This window comes from Thalassophryne amazonica, chromosome 12 (assembly GCF_902500255.1).
Source record: "Thalassophryne amazonica chromosome 12, fThaAma1.1, whole genome shotgun sequence".
NCBI classification, from domain to species: domain Eukaryota; kingdom Metazoa; phylum Chordata; class Actinopteri; order Batrachoidiformes; family Batrachoididae; genus Thalassophryne; species Thalassophryne amazonica.
In genome coordinates this window covers 87446340-87464583 of record NC_047114.1, presented here as the reverse complement: position 1 = coordinate 87464583, position 18244 = coordinate 87446340, and the positions used below count along the sequence as shown (strand labels likewise).

Sequence of the window (18244 nt, the reverse complement as noted above, 5' to 3'; positions counted from 1 at the left end):
AATTCATGTTTGCAGTGAGGCATGATATAATTATCCAGGGTAAAACATGTACATTGTACACAGTATAATTGTAACACCTGGATACAATCATTTCTGTATGTAAAATGAAACATTCTCATTATCAAGACTGGTAAACGGGTGTGACAGGATGCAAATGCTGGACTCGGACTTGAGGCTTAGTAGGCAAAAGCAGTTTACTTGGGCAAAAAACAGGGTCTGGTACATGGGTAGGCAATCCAACAAGGCAAACAAGAGCAAGAACATCAGGCAGGTGCGTGGTTGAAAATACAAGCAAGAGAGCAAAGAACACAGGTAGCAAGCAGGTCGAGAACGAGAGAGAGAAGGCTTAGAGTGCATCAATCTGGCGAAGTAACAGGGCAAAAAGAGAATCTTAAATACACCCAAGTGATGAGGTGTAGATAGGGAGCAAGTGTGCATGGAACTCACCAGAATGAGGGTGTGGCCAGGGAGAGGGAAATGCCCACCACCAAGAGACAGGAGATACAAACAAGAGAGACAGGGACAGTAAAACCCAAGCAGGGAAAAACCACAACAAGAGAATAAGACTACACAGAAGCAAACATAGCAAAAGCATGAAAACAAAACCAGGCAGAGCCTCACATCCTGACACTCATTCTGGTTTAAAAAAAAAAAAAAAAAAGCCTCAGTGATCATTGTGTATTATTTCCTGTAATCACATTATACATTCAATTATTGCCAATTATGTTAACAAATTTCTAGCATAAGTGCATGGTTTCTTCGTGGTTAAAGGTAAATTTGTTAACAATGTGCTTGCAGCTGCTTCACAGTTGCTTGCAGTGGTCCCCACCAAACAGGTGGTGGCAGTAGTGCACCAAGTTGGGTTAAAACCCGCTGTTTAACAAAAGAGAAGAAGAAGACAGCTTTTTTTTTTATTTTTAAAAAATATTTATTTACAACAATATATGATACACAACAAGTGAGGCAGTAATAAACATCTCAATAACATTACCAAAGCAGGTCACACAAATAAAAAAAATAAAGTGCAATACAACAAAAGAGAGAGAGAAGAAAAAAAAAACTATAGTATTCCAATTATTATAAAAGGGGTTATGCATTTGTAGAAGGTTTGCTCAATATATCATAAATTATTTCATATCTATTCGATTTAATACATTTTAGGGATTTTAGATACATTTCAAATTCTATTAAAAAAAAAACTTTGAAGTTGGGGGTGATTTGAGTAGTCTTTGTTTGTGTATAAAGAATTTGGCTAGAGACAGAGGACTAAGTTGTAACACAGTTCAATGTCCTTATTTTGAAGAAGGGTTCCAAAGTTACAGTTTCTCTTGAAATGGGGCTTGGGGTCGTAATTTCTCTTTGTATCCAGTCCTGCAAGTGTTTCCAAAACATTAGAGTTTTGATGCATTCAAAAAATATATGATCTGTTGTTTCTATATTCATTTCACAAAATGTACATTTATCGCAATAGGTTTTTTGTCAAATTTATAAAGAATGTTGTTCTTGTTTATTATCCCAGGGAATATGCTCTCAGTGAAACAGTGTCTAATTAACTGATTAGTGCATTTTTTTTTATCAGCGAGAGAGATCCCCTGGATCAATATGGAGCCCAATTGTCGATTAATAGGTTGGTATACCATTATATGTTTGGTTTGAAAAATTAATTCTTTAGATAGAGCTTTTACAAGTCTTGTAAATTCATGAATAGGAGGATTGAAGTGATATTTCGAACAGAACTGTTCATAATTTCGCAGCTCAGCATTTGTATTCATCAGGTGTACAACAGACCATATATTCCTATTCATCCATTCTTCATAAAACAGTGACTTATTTCTATGATGTATATAATGATTGTTCCATATAATAGTACAGTGTGGTGAGTAATTATGCACAAACAACAATTTCCAATATAATAACACTTGCTTGTGGAACTAATTTGATGGGCAGTTTGTTAATATTATAGTCCGATAAAAGTAATATTTTTAATCTACCCACCTTGTTAAATATGAAGTTTGGGATACAATACCAGAACAAATCGGATTTGCTCAGCCAAGATTTTAACCAATTAATTTTTTGAGTACCATTAAGGCAGTTAAAATCTATTACTTTCAAGCCTCCGTCTTTTATGTCTTTGACCATTTGATTTTTTTTTTTAACATAGTGTAGCTTATTTCTCCAAATGAAGTTCAGATTTAAGGAATTAATTGTTTTTATTAAGCTGTTTGAGACAGCAATGCTACAGGTTGGATAAAAAAGCCTTGAGAGACTTTCCATTTTTGTCAAGTAAATCCTGCCTAGTATAGAAAGATCTTGTTGAAGCCATGAATTTAATTTAGATGTACATACATCAAGCTTAGCTTTAATATTCTTATTGAGGTTAGAATTCAAGTCCTTTGATATGAATGTACCCAAGTATTTTATTTCTGATTTGACAGGAATATTACATATCTCTTTTAATGGTGTATCATGAATTGCTTAAAGCTCACATTTCTTTAAATTTAAGTTGAGCCCCGAGGCATCAGAGAAGAGTTTTATTTTTTTTTAGAGCAACTGGAATTTGTTTGGCATCTTTTAGGAAGAGCATTGTATCATCAGCTAATTGATATGATTATTTCTGTACCAAAGAGATTCATCTTTTTTAGATCAGCACTTTTTTAAAGTATATAGCCAACATTTAGCTCACCAAAATGAATAGACATGGTGAAATTGGACATCCCTGGGGGATACCAGACATCAAATCTGGGGGTGGTTCCTTTAGGTAGTAAAACACAGCTACTAATATTGTGATACAACCCTCTAATCAAATTGATCAATTTTGCACCAAAACCAAAATGTTCCTTCTTCTTCTTTGTCTTTCGGCTGTTCCCGTTAGGGGTCGCCACAGCAGATCAATCGTTTCCATCTCACCCTGTCCTCTGTATCTTCCTCTGTCACACCAACCACCTGCATGTCCTCTCTCAGCACATCCATGAACCTCCTCTTTGGTCTCCCTCTTCTCCTCCTGCCTGGTGGCTCCATCCTCAGCATCCTTCTGCCTATATACCCTGGGTCCCTCCTCTGCACATGTCCAAACCATCTCAATCTCGCCTCTCTGACTTTGTCTCCAAACCGTCCCACCTGAGCTGTCCCTCTGATATGTTCATTCCTAATCTTGTTCATTCTTGTCACTCCCCAAAGAGAATCTCAACATCTTCAGCTCTGCCACCTCCAGCTCTGCCTCCTGTCTTTTTGTTAGTGCCACTGTCTCTAAACCATACAACATAGCTGGTCTCACTACTGTTTTGTAAACTTTCCCTTTCACTCTTGCTGATATTTTTCGATCACAAATCACTCCTGCCACCTTTCTCCACCCACTCCACCCTTCCTGCACTCTCTTCTTCACCTCTCTACCACACTCTTCATTACTTTGAACAGTTGACCCCAAATATTTAAACTCATCTACTTTCACCACTTCTACTCCTTGTAACTGCACTATTCCACTGGGCTCCCTCTCATTCACACACATGTACTCAGTCTTGCTTCTACTGACTTTCATTCCCCTTCTCTCCAAAGCATATCTCCACTTCTCCAGACTAGACTGAACTTGCTCTCTACTCTCACTACAGATCACAATGTCATCTGCAAACATCATAGTCTATGGGGACTCCTGTCTGATCTCATCTGTCAACCTGTCCATCACCACTGCAAACAAGAAAGGACTCAGAGCTGATCCTTGGTGTAATCCCACCTCCACCTTGAATGAGTCTGTCATTCCGACTGCGCATCTCACCGCTGTCACACTATTCTTGTACATGTCCTGCACTACCCTAACATACTTCTCTGCCACTCCAGACGTCCTCATACAATGCCACAACTCTTCTCTTGGCACCCTATCATAAGCTTTTTCTAAGTCCACAAACACACAATGTAACTCTTTCTGTCCTTTTCTGTACTTTTCCAACAGTATTCTCAGAGCAAACATTGCATCTGTAGTGCTCTTTCTCAGCATGAAACCATACTGCTGCTCACAGATCTTCACCTGTTTTCTAAGCCTAGCTTCTACTACTCTTTCCCATAACTTCATGGTTTGGCTGATCAGCTTTATGCCTCTGTAGTTACTGCAGCTCTGCACATCACCCTTGTTCTTGAAAATAGGAACCAGCACACTTCGTCTCCACTCCTCAGGCATCCTCTCACTTTCCAAGATTTTATTAAACAATCTGGTTAGAAACTCTACTGCCATCTCTCCTAGACATTTCCATGCCTCCATTGGAATGTCATCTGGACCAACTGCCTTTCCACTCTTCATCCTCTTCATAGCAGCCCTCACTTCTTCCTTGCTAATCTGTTTTACTTCCTGATTTACTCTCACCACATCATCCAGCCTTTTCTCTCGCTCATTTTCTTTATTCATCAACTCTTCAAAATATTCCCTCCACCTTCTCAGCACACACTCCTCACTTGTCAGCACATTACCATGTGCATCTTTTACCACCCTAACCTGATGCACATCCTTTCCAGCTCTATCCCTTTGTCTGGCCAATTGGTACAAGTCCTTTTCTCCTTCCTTACTATTCAACTTCTTGTACAGCTCGCAATATGCCTTTTCCTTTGCTTTTGCCACTTACCTTTCGCCTACGCCGCATCTCCTTGTACTCCTGTCTCCTTTTTTCATCTCTCCGACTATCCCAAAACTTTTTCGCCAACCTCTTTCTCCTTATGCTTTCCTGGACCTCTTCATTCCACCACCAAGTCTCCTTGTCTTCCTTCCACTGTCCAGATGTCATACCCAGTACTGCCCTAGCTGTCTCCCTCACCACATCTGCAGTACGTTTCCAGTTGTCCAAAATTGCTTCCCCTCCAACTAGTGCTTCTCTCAACTGCTCGCTAAATTTCACACAACAGTCTTCCTCCTTCAGCTTCCACCATCTGATCCTTTGTTGAGCTCTCACTCTCTTCTTCTTCTTTACCTCTAAAGTCATCCTACAAACAACCATCCTATGCTGTCTAGTGACACTCTCTCCTGCTACCACCTTACAGTCTGTGATTTCTTTTAGCTTGCATCTCCTATAAAGAATGTAGTCCACCTGTGTGCACCTTCCTCCACTCTTATATGTTACCCTGTGCTCCTCCCTTTTCTTAAAGTAGGTATTCACCACAGCCATTTCCATCCTTTTTGCAAAATCAACTACCATCTGTCCTTCCCCATTCCTATCCTTGATACCATATCTACCCATTACTTCCTCATCACCTCTGTTCCCTTCACCAACATGCCCATGCTGCCTGAAGAGTTGTTAAATCAGTGAATCCTCCATCTGACCAGTCGATGAGCGCATGCCTGCAGTTGATTCACATCAGCCCAATCCGTATCCAGAAGTTTGTACTATAATGGTTAAATTTGATTGTACAGTGTCTTGTGCCAGTAGATTGTAAAAAAAATCATATTCAGCAAGCAAAATATTCAAACATTTCTGACAAGAAATATTCTGTTCTGTTTGGGATATAATTTGAAAATACAGTAAAATCTGTCAGTAATGAAGTTGTATATATTAACTTTCCTTCCTTAAAGAAATAATTTACAGGCCCTGTTACTTAATAAACATGTTTATTTACTGCTGATATAAAGTTTCAGAATTCCTTTTATAAAAACTCAATTTCTATGTCCCTTGTATAATGTTTCATTTGCATAGTGTGTGGATACTGTCTATGCTGTACTACTGAGGTTTACCACCTTATCTGGGGTGGAAAAAGTGATCTGTCCCAACAAAAAAATGAATTTTTGGAGACTCTTTTGGTGGGTAAATAGAGCTGAGAAAGCACCAGAATGCATTTGAGATTTCACATTTTTCTGGGGGACAACCACCAGACCCCGCCAGGGCCTTGCCAAGATCTTTCAAGTTTTTTTTCCATGGCTCACTTTCATCATCCAGTTCATTCACAGATTTGTCCATGCTCATGATGAAAGGTCAACAGCATTGGTTTAATCATTTGTGAAGTGTAGGATTTAATGTAAAGTGTGAAGTTCTGTATTGAGGATGGAAGAGAACAATCAGGAATTTAATAACGTAAGTCCCCTTTAAAAGTTAGAACAGAGTTTCTACTTGCTCTCTTGGAATCCTCTCTCGACTACCCTTCTCTTGAAACTCTCCTGCAAGCTTCTGCTGCAACACCTTTCTTCTCTCCTTTCTTAAACGCTTAATTTCATTTTTGGGTCAACAAGGCCCCATGCTAGCTAAGCTAAGCTACCACGTGGCATTCATGCATTCATTCATTCATTGTTATCCTTTGACAAACTTTTAACAAAGTAATAGCCTGACGCTTTTAAGGTGCGTTAAGTCTTTCGAATTTTTAAGAGAACTACCAATCTGAACTTTTCAAAATAATAGCAAAGTGACAGAAAAGCGACTTTCCTTTTCTGTAATTTTCCAACGCTTTAAAATTTTTAACTTTTTTCCTAAATTCACAAAGACTTTTAATCTGGCTCCAACAAACGTTTTAAAAGCTACGAGAACCCATTTTCAACAAACTCCTTCCACCTCTGGATTCCAGCAAGCTGACGACCTGACTGCAAGCAGCCATCCTGTCGGTAAAGCCAGCCAACACAAGCCTTTGGGATCACCCGGGGAGACCACTGAGTTAACGCCTGACCCAAGTGAGCACGCTGCAAAGAGACTACATCAACGACGGACGGACAGGTCATCCAAAACACCTGTTCAATGGATCAGCTATGTGACCCAGTTAAAGGTTCCAGAAAAGGGTTTTATTGTCAATGGATGCAAAGTGGCTTCTTTTCACCACTAAATTCTAATCAGATTTATTTACTTAAAGTCTTTACGCTTTAGCTCTCTTTCTTTCAATGTCTCATGAGTAAGCAAATTGTGTCCATAAATGAACTGAGTTAATCACTGTCCACAAAAATACCAGTAAATTGTTCATTTCTTGGATAATTGTAAATAAAATGTAAATATTTCTGCTGTGGTTCATTTTGTGTTCAGAGGAAACGTTTGGTGAATCGTATAGTAGAATTCAGACCTTCAGACGGGTCTGATGCCAAGAAAACGATCATCTCTTGGCCCTACCACACCCAATGCCAAACGGAAGTACTGGGAGCGTGACAATGAGACAACAGAATCTGCTGATCGCCAAAGACAGCAGGATCGCCGCACTTCGTTTGGGGAGTCCACCTCATATTTCTGCTGGACAAACTTTAGCCCATTATATATTATATTTATAAGACATCAGCATTACAAAAACAAATGGATAATTGTTTTTAAATGTTGGGTAATTGTTTTGAATAAAATGATTGCCCAACATTTGTTTTTGGGCAATCTGCCCTGCACATATGCCCTGTGTTCACAACACAATAATCTTGCCACATCATGGACTCAGCAGGGACAGACCCTGTTCACAAGGCTCTGTCCTCCCACGGGATGCTATTAGGACAACATGAACAAGAACTCAGAACCCTCAGTGAAGCAATGGCAGCACAGGAACCAGCTGTGTTTACAGTTCTCCACACTTACCAATTAGCTAGTGCAATCCAGTCCACATCACTCCAGTTCTGTTCCTGAAGATGTGAAATATTTGACTTTAAAGTACAGACCATTGTTGCATTGTATCATTGTGAGGGTGGTATATGCCCTCCGCCATTGGCCAGAGAGGAGACCGCACTGCATGAACATGATAAATGGACATGAAAAAACTCAACAGTGCTTTTTATCATCCTTGGAGACGTTAATAACTGCAATCTCAGGAAATACATGACAAAACAGCACCAGTTTGTGAATTTTCTGACCAGAGGGGAAAAAACACACTTGACCACTGCTACTGTAACATCAAAAATGCATACAAAGCCGAGCCCAAACCCCACTTCAGCAAATCCGATCATCTGGCAATTCTTCTGAAACCCACTTACATCCTTGAATTGCTGGCTGTCTGAGTGGTGTCCAAAAAATGAGGTGGGCTTCATTGATAATTGGCAAAGCTTCTGGGGAAAACGTGGTCTTGTTAGGAGAGACGGCATCCATCCCACTTTGGATGGAGCAGCTCTCATTTCTAGAAATCTGGCCAATTTTCTTGGATCCTCCAGACTGTGACTGTCCAGCGTTGGGACCAGGAGGCAGAGCTGTGGTCTTATACACCTCTCTGCAGCTTCTCTCCCCCTGCCGTCCCCTCGTTGCCCCGTCCCCGTGGAGACGGTGCCTGCTCCCAGGCCACCAATAATCAGCAAAAATCTATTTAAGCATAAAAATTCAAAAAGAAAAAATAATATAGCACCTTCAATTGCACCACAGACTAAAACAGTTAAATGTGGTCTATTAAACATTAGGTCTCTCTCTTCTAAGTCCCTGTTGGTAAATGATATAATAATTGATCAACGTATTGATTTATTCTGCCTAACAGAAACCTGGTTACAGCAGGATGAATATGTTAGTTTAAATGAGTCAACACCCCCGAGTCACACTAACTGTCAGAATGCTCGTAGCACGGGCCGAGGCGGAGGATTAGCAGCAATCTTCCATTCCAGCTTATTAATTAATCAAAAACCTAGACAGAGCTTTAATTCATTTGAAAGCTTGTCTCTTAGTCTTGTCCATCCAAATTGGAAGTCTCAAAAACCAGTTTTATTTGTTATTATCTATCGTCCACCTGGTCGTTACTGTGAGTTTCTCTGTGAATTTTCAGACCTTTTGTCTGACTTAGTGCTTAGCTCAGATAAGATAATTATAGTGGGCGATTTTAACATCCACACAGATGCTGAGAATGACAGCCTCAACACTGCATTTAATCTATTATTAGACTCTATTGGCTTTGCTCAAAAAGTAAATGAGTCCACCCACCACTTTAATCATATCTTAGATCTTGTTCTGACTTATGGTATGGAAATAGAAGACTTAACAGTATTCCCTGAAAACTCCCTTCTGTCTGATCATTTTTTAATAACATTTACATTTACCCTGATGGACTACCCTGCAGTGGGGAATAAGTTTCATTACACTAGAAGTCTTTCAGAAAGCGCTGTAACTAGGTTTAAGGATATGATTCCTTCTTTATGTTCTCTAATGTCATATACCAACACAGAGCAGAGTAGCTACCTAAACTCTGTAAGGGAGTTAGAGTATCTCGTCAATAGTTTTACATCCTCATTGAAGACATCCTTGGATGCTGTAGCTCCTCTGAAAATGAGAGCTTTAAATCAGAAGTGTCTGACTCCGTGGTATAACTCACAAACGCGTAGCTTAAAGCAGATAACCCGTAAGTTGGAGAGGAAATGGCGTCTCACTAATTTAGAAGATCTTCACTTAGCCTGGAAAAAGAGTTTGTTGCTCTATAAAAAAGCCCTCCGTAAAGCTAGGACATCTTTCTACTCATCACTAATTGAAGAAAATAAGAACAACCCCAGGTTTCTTTTCAGCACTGTAGCCAGGCTGACAAAGAGTCAGAGCTCTATTGAGCTGAGTATTCCATTAACTTTAACTAGTAATGACTTCATGACTTTCTTTGCTAACAAAATTTTGACTATTAGAGAACAAATTACTCATAACCATCCCAAAGATGTATCGTTATCTTTGGCTGCTTTCAGTGATGCCAGTATTTGGTTAGACTCTTTCTCTCCGATTGTTCTGTCTGAGTTATTTTCATTAGTTATTTCATCCAAACCATCAACATGTTTATTAGACCCCATTCCTGCCAGGCTGCTCAAGGAAGTCCTACCATTATTCAATGCTTCAATCTTAAATATGATCAATCTATCTTTGTTAGTTGGTTATGTACCACAGGCCTTTAAGGTGGCAGTAATTAAACCATTACTTAAAAAGCCATCACTTGACCCAGCTATCTTAGCTAATTATAGGCCAATCTCCAACCTTCCTTTTCTCTCAAAGATTCTTGAGAGGGTAGTTGTAAAACAGCTAACTGATCACCTGCAGAGGAATGGTCTATTTGAAGAGTTTCAGTCAGGTTTTAGAATTCATCATAGTACAGAAACAGCATTAGTGAAGGTTACAAATGATCTTCTTATGGCTTCGGACAGTGGACTTATCTCTGTGCTTGTTTTGTTGGACCTCAGTGCTGCTTTTGATACTGTTGACCATAAAATTTTATTACAGAGATTAGAGCATGTCATAGGTATTAAAGGCACTGCGCTGCGGTGGTTTGAATCATATTTGTCTAATAGATTACAGTTTGTTCATGTAAATGGGGAATCTTCTTCACAGACTAAAGTTAATTATGGAGTTCCACAAGGTTCTGTGCTAGGACCAATTTTATTCACTTTATACATGCTTCCCTTAGGCAGTATTATTAGACGGTATTGCTTAAATTTTCATTGTTACGCAGATGATACCCAGCTTTATCTATCCATGAAGCCAGAGGATACACACCAATTAGCTAAACTGCAGGATTGTCTTACAGACATAAAGACATGGATGACCTCTAATTTCCTGCTTTTAAACTCAGATAAAACTGAAGTTATTGTACTTGGCCCCACAAATCTTAGAAGCATGGTGTCTAACCAGATCGTTACTTTGGATGGCATTTCCCTGATCTCTAGTAATACTGTGAGAAATCTTGCAGTCATTTTTGATCAGGATATGTCATTCAAAGCGCATATTAAACAAATATGTAGGACTGCCTTTTTGCATTTACGCAATATCTCTAAAATCAGAAAGGTCTTGTCTCAGAGTGATGCTGAAAAATTAATTCATGCATTTATTTCCTCTAGGCTGGACTATTGTAATTCATTATTATCAGGTTGTCCTAAAAGTTCCCTAAAAAGCCTTCAGTTGGTTCAGAATGCTGCAGCTAGAGTACTGACGGGGGCTAGCAGGAGAGAGCATATCTCACCCGTGTTGGCCTCTCTTCATTGGCTTCCTGTTAATTCTAGAATAGAATTTAAAATTCTTCTTCTTACTTATAAGGTTTTGAATAATCAGGTCCCATCTTATCTTAGGGACCTCGTAGTACCATATCACCCCAATAGAGCACTTCGCTCTCAGACTGCAGGCTTACTTGTACTTCCTAGGGTTTGTAAGAGTAGAATGGGAGGCAGAGCCTTCAGCTTTCAGGCTCCTCTCCTGTGGAACCAGCTCCCAATTCAGATCAGGGAGACAGATACCCTCTCTACTTTTAAGATTAGGCTTAAAACTTTCCTTTTCGCTAAGGCTTATAGTTAGGGCTGGATCAGGTGACCCTGGACCATCCCTTGGTTATGCTGCTTTAGACGTAGACTGTGGGGGGGTTCCCATGATGCACTGTTTCTTTCTCTTTTTGCTCCGTATGCATCACTCTGCATTTAATCATTAGTGATCGATCTCTGCCCCCCTTCACAGCATGTCTTTTTCCTGGTTCTTTCCCTCAGCCCCAACCAGTCTCAGCAGAAGACTGCCCCTCCCTGAGCCTGGTTCTGCTGGAGGTTTCTTCCTGTTAAAAGGGAGTTTTTCCTTCCCACTGTAGCCAAGTGCTTGCTCATAGGGGGTCGTTTTGACCGTTGGGGTTTTTCATAATTATTGTATGGCCTTGCCTTGCAATATAAAGCGCCTTGGGGCAACTGTTTGTTGTGATTTGGCGCTATATAAGAAAAAAGTTGATTGATTGATTGATCAAACGGCTGAAATATGACCCGGTCACAATCAGAACCACCAACACCTGGTCTGACAATGCTCTGGAAAATCTGGAGAGCTGTTTAGAGCCAACAGATATGAAACGATTCATAGAAGCCACAGCCAGTATACATGAAAACACAGAGACAGTTCGCGTTTGCATCAGCTGGTGCATGTCCATCTGTGTCCCCTCCAGAACTGTGTCTTTTTTTCCCCAAATCAAAAACCATGGTTTAATGGAGATGTCCACAAGAAAATCAGGAGTAGACATGTGGCTTACAGTGAAAAATGTAAATGGGCCCATTAAGAGCTGTGTAAAACCATCAGAGTTGCTAAAAGTGCATATTTCCACAAACCTGAAGGCTTCTACCGAGACAACAACATGCGCAGTATGTGGCAAGGAATCCAATCAGTCACTAACAAGTTACAACAGGCGAAACTCAGACATGGAGGTCAGAGACAACACTCTGCCAGACTGTCTCAACAGCTTTTATGCCAGATTTGACAGACTTAACACAGACCGTCCCACAAAACTCCCGTTACCCAGACGACTCTGTCATTAAGGTGTCACACACTCAGGTCCTGAGGGCTTTGAAACAGGTGAACACCCGGAAAGCAGCAGGTGCAGACGGTGTCTCATCCAGAGTCCTAGACCCTGGCAATACGTAGCATCGTGGGCATAAATATCAGATGAGAATCAGATGCTCAAATTAATGAAGTGTTGGTGATTCCATTCACTCATTTTAATTGAGTTTATGTAACGGAGGTTACATAAACTCAACCTCAACCCTTTGATTTGTTATTAATGTGAATTTTGGCTCAAATGTTTCTTCTAGTCTCTTCTAGTCCACTGTTGTTCTCATCTGTGGAAATTGCGATAGCTGTAAGGAGCAACAATTTCCCATTTTGACAAAGCATCAGCGTGCCGCTTTATTTCTCTCTCTTCACATAATTCACAGATTTTTTTTATAACAGTTCAGGCTTCAGGCCCGCCTCAACTTCTCAGGGGTTCTGACAGGAAAAGCACCACATGGGGGTCAAGAACAGGTTGTCATGTGCACAGCAGGAATACACATTGCCAATCACTCACGCTGAGAGAGCTTGTTATATGGATAGCAGGCAATTAAACATTGGTAATTAAATAAAAAATAAAAACAAAAAATAAAAAAATTAATAAAAAAAAATACACAGGGGTTGAGACAGGAAACATCAATATGCACACTACAGCACAACACCTGCAGAACACACTCAAAAAAATGACTCACTGGATGAACTCAATTTGATGATGTGCAGGATTTCCATCAAATAAATATATGTCGCCCCAACTCAAAAAAAAAAAAAAAAAAAAAAGCACATCCATGCAAGATCATTTAATTTAATTTAGTTGGAACTACATACACAGTGAGGAAAATAAGTGTTTGAACACCCTGTGATTTTGCAAGTTCTCCCACTTAGAAATCATGGAGGGGTCTGAAATTTTCATCTTAGGCGCATGTCCACTGTGAGAGACATAATCTAAAAAAAAAAAAAAAATCCGGAAATCACAATGTATGATTTTTTAATAATTTATTTGTATGTTACTGCTGCAAATAAGTATTTGACCCCCTACCAACCACCAAGAATTCTGGCTCACACAGACCTGTTAATTTTTCTTTAAGAGCCCTCTTATTCTGCACTCTTTACCTGTATTAATTGCACCTGTTTGAACTTGTTACCTGTATAAAAGACACCTGTTCACACACTCAATCAATCACACTCCAACCTGTCCACCATAGCCAAGACCAAAGAGCTGTCTAAGGACACCAGGGACAAAACTGTAGGCCTGCACAAGGCTGGGAAGGACTACAGGACAACAGGCAAGCAGCTTGGTAGAAGACAACAACTGTTATGATTATTTATTAGAAAGTGGAAGAAACACAAGATGACTGTCAATCTCCCTCGGTCTGGGATTCCATGCAAGATCTCACTTTGTGGGGTAAGGATGATTCTGAGAAAGCTCAGAACTACACAGGAGAACCTGGTCAAAGAGAGCTGGGACCACAGTCACAAAGATTACATTAATAACACATGATGCTGTCATGGTTTAAAATCCTGCAGGGCAGCAAGGTCTCCCTGCTCAAGCCAGCACATGTCCAGGCCCGTTTGAAGTTCACTAGTGACCATCTGGATGATCCAAAGGAGACATGGGAGAAGGTCATGTGGTCAGATGATACCAGAATAGAGCTTTTTGGAATCAACTCCACTTACCATGTTTAGAGGATGAGAACAACCCCAAGAAAACCATCCCAACCGTGAAGCATGGGGGTGGAAACATCATACTCTGGGGGTGTTCTTCTGCAAATGGGACAGGACGACTGCACCGTATTGAAGGGAGGATGGATGTGGGTCATGTATTGTGAGATTTTGGCAAACAACCTCCTTCCCTCAGTAAGACCATTGAAGATGGGTCATGGCTGGGTCTTCCAGCATGACAATGACCCCAAAGACACAGCCAGGGCAACTAAGGAGGGGCTCCATAAGAAGCATTTCAAGGTCCTGGAGTGGCCTGGCCAGTCTCCAGACCTGAACTCAATAGAAAATCTTTGGAGGGAGCTGAAACTCCAAACCTGAAAGATCTGGAGAAGATCTGTATGGAGGAGTGGACCAAAATCCCTGCTGCAGTGTGTGAAAACCTGGTGAAAAACTACAGGAAACGTTTGACCTCTGTAATTACAAACAAAGGCTACTGTACCAAATATTAACATTGATTTTCACAGGTGTTCAAATACTTATTTGCAGCAGTAACATACAAATAAATGATTAAAAAATCATACATTGTGATTTCCGGATTTTTTTTTTTTTTTTTTTTTTTTTTTTTAGATTATGTCTCTCACAGTGGACATGCACCTAAGATGAAAATTTCAGACCCCTCCATGATTTCTAAGTGGGAGAACGTGCAAAATCACAGGGTGTTCAAATACTTATTTTCCTCACTGTATTTATTAGATGGAAATCCAATCCAATGTGTCAGTTTTTTTAGTGCAGAGGACACACTCTAACCACCAGTGGCGACATTTTGATATGTGCTTCATCCATTTGGGCGTTACCACATACCAAACAGGAAAAGCCTAAAGCCCACAATTTTTTATATATATCATTATGAATTTTTTTTTTTTTTTTTTGCAGAAGATTCACATCCTGATATAAGAACTGATTCAATTTTCAAGGTCAAAGGGCAAACTCAGAAAAAATCTTGGAAAATTTGAAAAATTCCCATGTTTAACACTGAATAAATTTTCAAAAATTCATAACTCATTCACACACATACCCAGTCTTGCTCTTACTGATTTTCATTCCCTTTCTCTCCAGAGCATATCTCCACATCTTCAGGCTAGATTCAACCAGCTCTCTTCTCTCACTACAGATCACAGTGTCATCTGCAAACATCATAATCTATGACTCCTGTCTGATCTCATCCATCAGCCTGTCCATCACCAATGCAAACAAGAAAGGGCTCAGATCTGATCCTTGGCATAATCCTGCCTCCACCTTGAATGGATCAGTCATTCCTATTGCGCTTCTTACCACTGCCATGCTGTCCTTGTACATATCCTGCACCACCACCTTCACCATTCCAAACTTTCTCAATACCACAGCTCTTGTCTTGACACCCTGTCGTAAGCTTTCTCTAAGCCCACAAACACACAGTACAACTCTTTCTGGCCTTCTCTATACTTCCCCATCAGTGCTCTCAGAGCAAATATTGCATCTGTGGTTCTCTTTCTCGGCATGAAACCATATTGCTGCTCACAGATCTTCACCTGTTTTCTAAGCCCAGCTTCTACTATTCTTTCCCTTATTTTCATGCTGTGTCTGATCAACTTTATGCCTCTGTAGTTACTGCAGTTCTGCACATCACCCTTGTTCTTAAAAATAGGAACCAGCACACATCGTCTCCACTCCTCAGGCATCCTCTTACAAGATTTTATTAAACAGTTTGCTTAGAAACTCTTCTAGACATTTCCATGCCTCCACTGGAATGTCATCTGGATGAAAAGTGGAAAGACAACTTTTCATCCTTTTTATAGCTTCATCCTTACTAATCCCTTGTATTCCTGATTTACTCTCTTTATATCATCCAGCTTTTTCTCTCTCTCTTATTTTCTTCTTTCGTCAGTTCCTCAAAATATTCCCTCCACCTTCTTAACACACTCTCCCTGCTTGACAGCACATTACCATCTGCATCCTTTATCACCCTAACCTGCTGCACATCCTTTTCAGCTTGGTCCCTTTGTCTGGCCAATTGGTACAAGTCCTTTTTCCCTTCTTTAGTGTTTAACTTCATGTACTCCGTACTTTTCCTTAGCCTTTGCCACTTCCCTTTTCACCACACATGCCACATCTCCTTGTACTTGACATTCTTCATCCATTTGTTCTTTCCATTGTGGAGTGTTGAGGATTTTCTTCAATCATGCAGAGTAATTCGCCCTTCATAACAGCAGGTGGCGCCTAAGACACGTGTATTAATTTGTTTTCTCGCATGTCTGTTTCAGGATGAAAAATGCGTTGTTTGCTGCCCGGAACTATTAATTATTTCCAGTATCTATTCATCTGATTCTGAAATATGACTCGATTCTGGACAGACAGAAATTTTATTGACAATTTTATTAATAGTTGTTTAATGTCATTTGTCCAGCTAATGAAAGAGAATTTATGAATGACATCAATAATTCATAGACAGACAGACAGGGGTGATTCTTAGACTACGGGCACTTATTATGTCCTTTGATCATATTGTATGAAAAACAGAAAAAAGGGGAAATTTCACACTTTTATAGTTATCTTTACAATGAAAGTGTGTTAAGAAATTTGTTCTAGTAGTCTATGATGACTTTTTCACCTTTTTTCAGCATCATTATATGCAAATATTGCCGTTTTGTGCTTGTCCCACACCCAGACTTTTGATCTTCAATGATAAAAATGAATGGTAAAGAAACGTTTTTTCTAATGTTTTAAAATATCTCTGAATAAAATATAAATAAAATAATCAAAACATAACTGGGGTATTCAATGTCATACAACTGTTGTGATTTGTTTAAACAAAATGTAGTTGTCCCACACTATTGCCGTAATTTCCACCACAACACTGTAATGTCCCTTTAAACAGTTTGTATGAAAGATTGTTTGGGTAGTTTCTATGGAGATAAACAGTGACATCAGAGCACATGTATATAGCGCCAAATCACAACAAACAGTTGCCCCAAGGCGCTTTATATTGTAAGGCAATGGTGTGGTGGAAATTACATTTACAAGGCCAATAGTGCCCGTAGTTAAAGAATCACCCACAAATGTTCAATTTATCATAAGTACAAAATTCAGTGACAATTTCATTGATAATTGTTTAATGGCTTCAGCCATTTATCCTGCAAAACTACGTTAATCTCAGATAGAAAGTTTATTATTAAGTCATTGATTGATGGTTTTTGATCATTTATCAAGAAAAAAAATCACAGTGAAATTTAACAAAATGAAAAATATTCATAATTTACTGATCTTTCAGTCATTTATCTAAAAATAATCCATGATTCACAGACAGACAATTATATTGATGGTTGAGTAATGGTTTGTCATTTACCCAGCAAACAAATTAATCAATATATATGTTTATACTTGTAATATTTGCTGAATTTGATTATGAAGCTTGATGTATCAGATATATGTACATTTAGTGTCTGCAAAATAAATCCATTTGTTTGTTAAGAATGCTTTGTACTTATAAACCACACTGTCTTTGCAAGAGAAACAAAGGGTATTTTAGACAGCATATATATTTTTTTAATGTTGTGAAAATTTTTTTTAGCTCCATTCAGGGGATCCTACTTGGAAAAAAAACAGTTATCATTAAGAGCCAGATATTATCATGACATGTCCATGACCAAGGGATATATAAACCTGATGACAAATGTGGTTTCAAAATAAGATGAATTTTAAAGACAGCAATAGACAGCACTTGAAAATTTTTATGTTACCCTTTGACAAACTAGGATTTTTCAGTCCAGGCTGCAGGTTTGCTTGCAGATTGGTTGATGCAATCATGCAACTTGCACGTGAAGTGTAAAAGGACTTTCCCAGCAGAGGTGTATCTCCTTTGCACCTGAGCCTTCTGTGTAACCCTGTTTTGCAAAGGTCAAACGTGGTGCACTTTTTATGTCTTTGCCATTGAAAGCTCCCCTTCTTCGAGCTTCAACAGGTTATTCTTTGAGTATGCAACTTTCACTATTCACACAAATATAAGCACCTGGAATCTGCACACAGAACAACAAAGTGATTTGTTGGCCTCTGAACAGCTCTGCCAGAGCCAGTCAGTGTTGGGATGTTTGCTCAAGGGCACATTGGTAGTTGGTAATGGGGAAAGTGCTGCATTTACACCTTCACACTGAAGCTTCATGCTGAAGTTGCTGGTTATGGAGATCCAGGACTTGGTGTGGCAGCACAAGGTCATTTTCCTGCCAGAAAGCAATAAAACATTCAGACATCATTTCAGCAAGCAAACAACACTCCAACAAAATGTGAAGAATCTGAGGCACTATGTGGCTCAAAACAAAACAAAACAAAACACTACAACCTTTTTATTCCTCTCATTTAAAAAAAAAAACAACAGAAAAAAAAACGCTGCCCAATCAACC

At 39.4% G+C, this 18244-nt stretch overlaps 1 long non-coding RNA gene across 1 annotated transcript; it reads right to left on the bottom strand.

The window, feature by feature from the left end:
* Positions 1-437: 437 nt before the first annotated feature.
* Positions 438-17883, bottom strand: LOC117522061. The gene is made up of 3 exons (XR_004564134.1): positions 17872-17883; positions 4267-4269; positions 438-566 (listed from the first exon to the last, which is right to left on the bottom strand). It is a non-coding gene; the product is annotated as an uncharacterized LOC117522061 (long non-coding RNA).
* Positions 17884-18244: the final 361 nt, after the last annotated feature.